At 42.6% G+C, this 10,155-nt stretch overlaps 1 protein-coding gene across 4 annotated transcripts in view; it reads right to left on the reverse strand.

The window, feature by feature from the left end:
* Positions 1 to 8,497, reverse strand: part of Elovl7 (ELOVL fatty acid elongase 7) — a 59,512-nt gene extending 51,015 nt beyond the window's left edge. The window contains exons 1-2 of one of the 4 annotated variants that reach the window (XM_063258205.1): positions 8,110 to 8,221; positions 3,430 to 3,598 (exon numbers count right to left, since the gene is read on the reverse strand). The gene's annotated coding sequence lies outside the window, so the exon portion shown is untranslated. Of the gene's footprint in view, positions 1 to 3,429; positions 3,599 to 8,109; positions 8,249 to 8,476 lie in introns of those variants that run through there. The other 3 variants (XM_063258208.1, XM_063258209.1, XM_063258207.1) reach the window with 3 other exon arrangements.
* Positions 8,498 to 10,155: the final 1,658 nt, after the last annotated feature.

Consider the following 10,155-nt stretch of genomic DNA (forward strand, 5'->3'; position numbering starts at 1 on the left):
TGTCAAGACGTATTTGGAAAAAAAATATAAACTCTATATGATAATATGCAAATTTTAATCTTATTTAATAAGCAAATGAATTATTTGTCTAACAACTTTTTTTAAAGATGAGAAAATAGACTCTAAAACCATATATCATTAAGTAGCAGGATGTACAGGCAGAATGTCTGCATTGTAAACTCAGGTCTGTCACACACCACACAAATAACTGTGAGAAAAATCACTTAAATTTCTCAGAACCTCTCATGTTCTGGTCTCTAAAACTGAATTCAGTGCACACAACACAGTAAGAACTGAGCAACAACACACATTTGCTTGATATGAAGGAGATGGCTAGCAACCCACCAGTGCTCTGGGCTAATGAGGAAATGAAGAAAAACCAAAAGTTGGGGGCTGACAGATGATTTCAGGGGATTTACAAGAAAGCACGGAGACCTAATTCTCCATTAATCTCCACCTCACAAATGGTACTTCCTGAAATATGCAAGAAGCCAATGAAAGAAGATGGAAATTGGCACTAAAAAAAGAGAACAGGGAAAGGAAGAAGAGTTAGATGAAGAGAAAGCCCATGGCTTGGCCTGGACAATTTAGTCCTCTTTGCTAAAATAATGTATTTTCTTCTTTAACACTTTCAGTCATGGTTCAGGGAAATGTTTAGCACTGTCTTAGCTTTGGTCTTCCTGTCTGTAACCTAGAGGAAGCATAGTCCTCGCCCCATCCACATGCTACAGTTTTCGAGTAGTTACCATTCTTCCTTGGAGATGAGGAGGAAGTAGGGCAATTCTGGAGCTTCGAAAATGCAGTGCAGAGTCATGCTCAGAGTTAATGATCATGTTAGAAAACCATCTGGAACTCTTTGTGAGAACTTATTTCTAGTCCTTGATGCTAACTAGGCTTGTGGTGTTGGTCAAACCACTTGGCCTTGCTGGCTCTCCAGTCTCACCTATAAACGAAGTTGGCATAGCGGGGTGTATGGCACATGCATGCAACTCCAGCATTCTCAAGAGGCTGAGGCAGGAAGAATGCGAATTATACATCAGCCTGGGCAATTTAATGCCTTATCAAAACCTAGTATTTAAGTAAAAAGAAAACAAAATAAAACAAAACTCACTAGCAATATAGCTCATCATGAAGGCCCTGGGTTCAATCCCCACTACCACACACACACACACACACACACACACACACACACACACACAAAGTTGGCCAAAATGACCTTACATTCCTTTCTAAATTCCCTCAGCTTGAAACACTCTAACATTTCTTTAAAAAATGATCTACATGTTCATGTGCTGGCAGAAGTTCACTTATTAGACCCTTGGGTAGGATAACTTTTAGGCATAGCTCGGTGAGATTCAACCTCATGGTTCCTTATTTATCAAATGGCAACAGTATTACGTTCTTCAGAAGACTTTTGTGAAGACTAAATGAGATAAAGCATATACAGAATTTAGCACAATACCTGGTATGTAGCCAGTGGTTAATAAATGGTGTTATTATTATGAAATATACCTTTTCTCGTCTTTTAAGTTCAACCTTTTTACATCAACATTAATGCTTTAGAAAAGAGTGACCATACTTCCATAATTACTACTTAGAACTAGAATATATGTATCTTGCTCCAGTCAACTTGTCAGCTTTGTTAACAGCACAAACCTTTTTTATCAAGATTGATAAACCATGGCTAATGCTATAGTATGTATTTTTTTTTATTTTTACATAAGCTAATTAAGGCAGGCAGGAACCACCCCTACATTCTATATATTGCTTCATGTTAAAATTAATTTAAACATTTTATAGAAGCCGAAAGTCCAATTTATAGGAAGAAGTATGAGCTGACTGTTTACCATTACCATAGTTTATTAAGCAAAGAAAAGAAAATCTATATGGATTCTGGCAACATTGTTCTTTCTTAGTGTAGTAACTCCAGGTACAATAGTTCTGCTTACTGACTATAACACAGCATAAACAACTACAGTAAGACTAATAGCACCAATTTTGACTGGTTCTAGTTAATCAAACAAATATTAATAGTGAAATATCAAAAAGTCAAGTACCTACTATAAACATTTCATTTGCCTTAAAGTGTACAAACATGTTTTCATTTCCTCATGTTTTCAAAAAAGACTTCAAGAAAGTGCTACCTGGGGCTGAGGATTTAGCTCAGTAGCTCCAAGCACTTGCCTCGTAAGCACAAGACTAAGTCCAATCCCTGGTACAAAAAAAAAAAAAAAAAAAAAAAAAAAAAAAAAAAAAAAAGAAAGAAAGAAAGAAAGAAAAAGAAAGTGCTACTCACAAATATTTTTTAGGGATAATTATTTTTTACAACTTCCCGTTCTAGTTTTCTTAGCTGATTACAAAATATAAAATCAAAACAAAGAAACAAGGTAAGTCAGGATTATATCTTTCCATACTTTTATGATGTTCTTTCCAAGATTTTGTAGATTCCCTGACACTTCTTTTCAGTGGCTCACTTGTATGGAAATTTTCCAAAGAATTCAACTTCCTTTCCACATATACCTTATCCTTCTGGACTCAGGTTTCCTAAGTTTACACTTGTTTAAATTATCTACTGCAACAACAAGTGTAACCTGCATCAGTAGGTTACAAATACAACAACAAATACCACATATTGTGGTTGGCCCAATTACCCAGCAACTGGAACAGGGAACAGATAGTGTTTCTCACACCTGGCACAATATTATATTATTATTAGGATGAACCACATGCAAATTTACAACATGCAACTGTTCTATTAATCTACAGAAATGGAAATTGAACATGTTTAAACATCTACATCTTTTTTCTATTTTGGAATAGTGGTTCTCACAACTTAATTTTAAAAAATCCCACTCTACATTTGCTCAGAAATTCACAAGAAGGACTTAAGACAAGCCATTCTTAAGCAACAAGCACTTTTTACCCTGTTCTACACTTAGATATGTCATTTAATTCTAAAAACCAAACAAATCCCCAATTTCCTACTAGGACATACTCTAGAAGTTTGAGACAGACAGAAAGAGGAAATGTATTCAGGTTAAGGACTACTAAACCAAACTCTTTTTTCAAAATCTCACATTTTTACCACTGACCCTAAAAAGTCTTTAACTGAATTTACTTTTATGATTCCTTTACGTCCTCACAAAACTACCATATAACATCACAGTCCCAGCACTTTCTCAACACAGAGTCAGTACACAGATCCCACTGGCTGCATGACTCCTGCAGTATATTGTAAGTACCCTTTCTGTTTTCTTTAAGCTTCCCATACCACTGTGCATCACGACGATGACTTCAGATTATACATAACAGAATGTGTGTAAAGTGCTTCACTAGAACGGTATACAGATTATTTGGACTAAAATATGTCCAAACTTTCTACTTCCTACTTGTTAATAAGACGTATAAATTTAAACACAAATTTGATACCTTATAATCACAGAGGCACAGAGGACACTCAAGGGATACTTCTTCTATTTGGTAGATCTTCTATCCCAAAAGTCTTGAAGTTTGGAATTAGCTAAGCAAAAACATGATAGCTAAGGTTAGCAAGAAGACAGCTATCCTTTCCAGATCAGACAGGGAAATGAGTTGGAGCCTGTATGGAAGGAGAGGTTTCATGTAAGTGGCAGACACCAGAAGGATGAGTTTAAAAATCTTAACAGGTCCCACCCTATAGGTCTTCAATGGCTCCCATCAACTTGAGGATAAAATCCAAATCTTTAGTAGGTATAGCAGGCCCCTCCATGCCTATGCAACCTCATCTCATACCTTCCTCTGTGGTTATGCTGGGGTATTCCCAGTTCTCTGATCTGCACCTGCATTCTCGCCACCTGGATTTGATTTCCCATCCCTCACCTCACTCTTCAGTGCTCAACTCTCCATTCTCATTTTCCAGCTCAGCAGGGCGATCCTCTCTGTTTACCTCTGCTTGCCTCCCACACCCTGTCTGTCTGTGTATGACACAGTTTGTCACTGCTTGCCTCCCTATGGTCCACAAAGACAGGCTTTGGCATGCTGCCAGCACTTTGCCTAACACAGATCTGACACTCAAGTATAAATATGCAATCTCTGAAATTCCTCAGTTTTGTGTACGTTTGCCTCAGTGCCTCAAAGGAGACTGAAAAACTGTGCTGCTGGTGGTTATGGCTTGAGTAACTGCTTCTCCAGGCTGACTGACTGGCCTTTAACCTGGAAAACTTAAAACATTATATGGGAAACGTACTCATTTCAATAATACTGTAATCAAGAAAAATGTAAGATGGTATGCCTATTTCTATGATTTACAAAAAGAAAAATCTTATATAATAATGTAATAATACATGTTTTTATATAGCCCAATCAGTTAACAAGAATAACTGGAAAAGAATTTAAAAGACCAGTCTTACAAACTGCCTAGTTTGTATTGGTTTCAAAATTTTTCATAACTTATGAATGGTCAAAATTGTATCAATCACAAAAACATACGTAAGATATATTTTTACCTAACTACTATGCTTCTGGTATGTTTCTTTCTATAATGTATGACAGGAATTGTTCAAATTCCTATTATTTCTCAGCGTAGTGTGCTGCCATTATTTACGACTCCAATGCCATTGATAAATAACATCCTTCCCTATACTAAAACTATTTGCAGTTTGCAAACACATCATGAAGCATAAACAATTAAATCAGAAAAAGTCCTACATGTACAAACTAGAAATTATCTGAAGATAGGACCATATATATATATATATATTTAATTGTGTTGTATCTTTCCTAGCACAGACTGAATCAGATCCTTCCAAAAACAAAGTTTGAAGTCCTAACCCCAGTACCCTAGTACCTCCTAACCTTAGTACCTCAGCATGTAATGTTATGTGGAAATCAGGTCCATACAGATACAATTAATTAAGGTGAGGTTGCACTGGAGTAGGGTGGGCCCCAACTTAGTATGACCTATGTCCTGACAAGATGGCCATAAAAAGACATAAACACATGGTGGGTTACGGATTAATTCATTGATGAGTTCATAGCTCCATGGGCTATTAAAAGGCCGAGTACAGCTGATGAAATAGGTCACCAGGGATACTGCTCTCTGCCCTTCTTTGATTCCTCCTAGTATACACACATCCTTGTTCTGGATCACCAGAGCTTCACTGCCTGGAAAGGCACACAGAAGGAAAAAGGGACCACCAGGAGGTGAGCAGCTTTCTTCTGCTATATATACCCTTCCACAGTGATGTTCCTGCCTTGCCACAGGCCTAAAAACAATGGAACTGGTCAATCATGAACCGAAGCCTCTGAAGCTGTGAGCCAAAATCAATCTTTCCTTGTGAGTTGTTTATCTCATGTATTTTGTCAAAGAGCAGAAAGGTGACTAACACTATCTTATGGAATCAATCCCCTATTTACAAAATGATTTGTCTACAAAAATGACAATCCAGATTGTTTATAATGTTGCTAGATTACCTGTCCAACAATGGTGTGTTATGAAAAGCACATTGTACTTACTGAATATAAAGCAAACAGTGTTCAAAATTATTTAATATCAAAAGTGCTTCCTGTGTGTTATACGGAAAACAAAATATGAAAATTGTCTATGAAGTATGATGCATAGAAAAAGAGAGAGGCAAACATAAAAATGTAAAATAGACATTGTGGTGGAATTAGGCTCAGGGGATTGGAACCCTCTTCTCCTCTCCCCCAGCTAATTATTTTACAGCTGATTTCCAGTTTTCTTTACTCCTCCCCTCACATCTTCCTATGGAAAGCCAATTCTTTCCTGGCAATGCTTCTCAAACTTAGATCAGGTCCACAATATCTTACACAGGCTTTTGAAAAGACTTCTAGTTGGCCTGACTGAAATATCATCCAACTATTGAATCCACTCTGGAGCAAATCTCACTGTAACCATTGTTAGCTTGCACTTTAGGTGTGCACTATTTTGTCAATAAGAAGGCTTTAAAAAAAGACTAGTTTCATATTTTGTTAAGATAAGATTCATAACTGCCCACTGACTTGTTCCTGCTCATTACACCTCTACAGATAACATTTAGTCAGGACAATCAGGTTCTTACCTGTAGCAGCATAGCAGGTGACTTTCACCAACAATCTCCTGTATCTACTACACAAAGTCCCAAACACTCTGTAAGCACTCTCCTAGACACTCTGCCTTCCTTTCCAACATCATGAAACCCACTCTATCTCTGCTACATTAATTCCTAACATATCATATTTTACAAATATTTATTAACAGGTGTAAGGCCTGAAGATATAATGTCATAAGTTGTTAATGATACTTATCTAAAAAGCACTTGAAAAGATAACAGTAGAAACTGGTATAAGATAAATGAGGGGAGGAAGAAGGAATCTGGAGAAGAGTGGCAGTGCCTCCCAAGGGAAATTCAGACCTACAACACCTTACACGGGTTTTGGGAAGTGACTCCCACTTGGCCTGACTGCAGCTTCATCCAACCATCATGACGACATCTAGTGGGGGCGGAGGTTGATGAGTGCTATACATGACCCCACAGAAGCTGAAACAGAGATTTCACGTTCAGGTGCGGGTACATGACACAGAAATGGTGCACCTTGGTGACTAGGGTAATAGTGAGAGCCCTGACAGAAATAATCTTTTGCATGGACTTGGGGAGAGAGCAGGCCAAGTCCAAAGGAATAGCCTAATGTGCAGTGAGATGTTATACTAAAACTGATGGGATGTGAGGAGCACTAAATCTAAAGCCAGAGAAATAAAGGTGAGTGAGGAAGCAAAATCCCATAAAATCTATGTGTAAAAAAAAAAAAAGGAGTGAGGCTAGGGATGGTGCTCAAGCAAAGCGTGTGTTTAGTATACACACATCCTTGTTCTGGATCACCAGAGCTTCACTGCCTGGAAAGGCACACAGAAGGAAAAAGGGACCAAAGGCCAAGAGCCTGGTCTCTGATGCTTGAAACAGCGCAGCACTTCAGGAAAACAAGGACCAAGAAAATAACTCGGGGTGAGAGAGCTTAGCACGGAAAACAACAGCTTCTGCCCAAGAGCCAGAGCCCAGAGCAGAAACCCCTACTGGAATCTAGGTGTGGGTCCTCTGTGCCTCAGTTTCCTCATCGGCAAAATGACAATATCATCTATCTCACAGGATTGTGGAAGATTGCCATCATTAGCATAAACACTTAGGTCAGCGCTTACCTAGCATACAAGCACTTGATAAATGTCTGTCATGGCACAAGGACAGACTTTATTTAGTTCTAAGTGACTTTGAGGTGATCAATTTCCTTAGAAGCAGATATTACAAACTAAGGCAATTAATACGCAAATGGCGGTAAGGAGGTAGTGACACTAATGTCAGTGACTCTTAGGACAGTTAAGCAGTAAAGGCAAGGAAGGAGAGGGGAAGAAGAAAAGCTTGGGGAGGCTAACTCAGCAGGACAGAGTAAAACCCACGGGGAGAACCCGAGCTGCTAACACTTTTTCCCTGGGCTGTGGGATCTGTTTACCGGATCTCAGGGGAGCTGGCAGGAGAGCTCAGACCCGTCCTAGCCCCAGTTCCTCGGGGAGCACAAGGAGCCTCCGTGAGTGTCAGTCTGCACTGGCTGATGGGGAGGGAAAGGCCCATTCTCCAAGGAAGACACCTTGGAGATGCCATCTTCCATCTCCGGAAGGACCTGTTCCACAGCTCTGCACTCTTCCTCCCTCCCAGCGGCAGCCACCGGGACTAGATGCTGCTCCGGAAACCGGAGCCACCGCGCCCCAGTCCGGGAGCAGCTCCCCGAGTTCACCCCGACCGCGAGAACACAAAAGCACGCGGGGCAGGAGGGCGGCGGAAAGAAAGGGGCTCGTGGCGCACGAGGTGGCCGGCCAGGCCGACTCCGAGCCCGCGGCGACCTCCGCGCCAAGGTTGCCGGTCCTCGCCCGCTCACCCATTCCGCGGGGAGGCGCTTCCGCCCGGACCTCGGGATGGCGGGGACGCCGGGGCGAGGGTGGGCGCCCAACTTCCCGGGAGCCGCCGTCCTGGCGGACCCCGCCGCCGTTCCCGCCCCCGGCGCACTCGGCTCGCTCCCGCCGGCCCCCTCGCCCTCCGCGCCCCACAGAGGCGCGGCCCGGCCCAGCCCGGCGCCCGCACTCACCACGCGGGAGCCGAGCCTGCCAGCAGTGCCCGCCGCCGCGCCGACGACCAGGCTGTGCCCCGGCGGGGGGCGGGCGGGTGCCACCTGCGGCTCGCCCACCCCGCCGCGTCACGCAGGGCGGCGCCATCTCCGCCCCGCCGCCCGCAGCCTCCGCCCAGGTGCCCGCCGCCGGCTGCCAGGTGCGGGCCGCGGAGCAGGGGCGGGACCCAGCGCGCCCCCGCCTGCGCCCACCTCCGCGGAGGGCCTCGCGCGGCCTGCGCCCGGGCCGGGCTCGTGCACCCAAGCGCTGGAGCCCAGCCGAGGGAGAATGGTAGCCTTAGAACGCAGTTGGGAATGGGGTGTAGGAGCACAATCGGAAGAGGCAAACCTGGGCAAGGAGTCGGAGCAGGGAACGCGTGCGAGTCCTGTCCGCAGAGGCTGCGCTGGGCTTGGTTCTCCCGAGAGGAGCTGCAGCGACCCAAGGACGCCCACAGAGAAGGAGCCCGATTTAGGCCAGCACCACTCGTGCTAAATTATTAAGAAACTGGTGGAGCTGCCAGTATTTGGGGAGCAGACTTTTAGAACAATGACGAGCAGATGGTATATAATATTAATGAACCGTTTTCCTGTTCCCCTCTACACTAACTGCCAACTGTTGAGAGGAACAAAGTCTAGCACACTCACTTCTCCTTATCTACTGTTGCACTGGGAGGTGGACCTGGGATCAGTGTCAGTGTGGGGCCTCTAAGCTTTAGTTTAGTTTAGTTTAGTTTTTCCTCCCAGTTAATTTGGTCTTGTGTCTGATTCTGTTTCTCTTGGCCGCTGTTCTAATTTGGAAGCCAAAACAAGAAACCATAGTAGTATAGACAAGGATCATGTTTTATAATGCAACACCAAGCGCTAGAATTGGACCCCTGCATCCAAATAGCCTGAGAAATTGCATTTGTGACCCATGCATCTCACCGAAGTGGATCCTGTTCTTGCGCTTTGAGTTTTATGGACTCAGGATAAAAGTCAAGAACACTGGGTAGGGCAGGTGGGAGAAGAACAATCCCTGGGCCAGAAGCCTATTTTTCTCCTAAATTTTCTTCCGGTGGCTTTATCCTAATACACTGAGGAGGAGGTTTTCATGCTTTATATAAAACTTTGAGAGACTCCACTTATGTCATTAAGAGGAAAACCCAAAACATGAAAGTTCAAATTTAAGAGAATCATGAAGTCAAAGAAACTAAAGATTTCTCTTGCCTTTTGGATAAAGTTTCTTTCATATTATAAACAGATTACTAGATTGGGAACTAGAAACATTTGCTTGACCACACTTAACTCTGAAACTACTGGTCTATCTATATGAAATTTCAAATGTGCAGGTCAAATAGATTTTTTTAAACAAATATTTGAATGCTGCTACATGCTACCAGATTGACCTAAAGATTCAAAAGATGGAAAAATAAAGGTATACTCCCTGTGGTTAGGTCTGTGCATTCATTTTAGTTGTACAAGTGATGGAATTATGAGTAAGTTGGTAAAATACGTAGTTCTCGGAAGAAGAAGGGAGGACAGCTAGAGCATTTTTTGGAGATGTTGAGTTTCAGTGGTTCCGTGGTTAGGTAAAGGCCCCAAAAGAGGAGCCATTTGAGTGGCGATTTTAAAGAGATGAGGTGGGGAGCCCTTGTCTCTCCAGGTAGTCACTGCCGACATGGCCCAGGAGTCAGTAGGAACCAGCCTGGCTAACATGTTACAATTCATAAAATGCAGAAAGGTAAGAGTGGCTGAATGGAGTGAGTAGGGATATTGTAAGAGAAAAGGAGGCCAAAACTTTAAGAAGCAGTTTGAGTCAAGAACTGACACCATCTGGCTGACATCTGAAAGTAAGAATTCAGGCAACACTTTTTGAGCAGAGTATGGGGTGATGAGAGGAAGAGCTGGAGCACGAAAATCCTAGGACACTCTTTCACAATCCAGATAAGAGATAAAGGTGGCTTGGACAGGTTAGTAGGGAAGGTGTGACTTGCCGCTTAATAAGAGGAAGACTGTGAGGGGAAAAGTTGGGACAGGAGTAGTAGGAAT

The sequence above is a fragment of the Cavia porcellus genome, unplaced genomic scaffold (assembly GCF_034190915.1).
Source record: "Cavia porcellus strain 051 isolate PalLab524CR breed Dunkin Hartley unplaced genomic scaffold, mCavPor4.1 scaffold_11, whole genome shotgun sequence".
Lineage (NCBI taxonomy): Eukaryota > Metazoa > Chordata > Mammalia > Rodentia > Caviidae > Cavia > Cavia porcellus.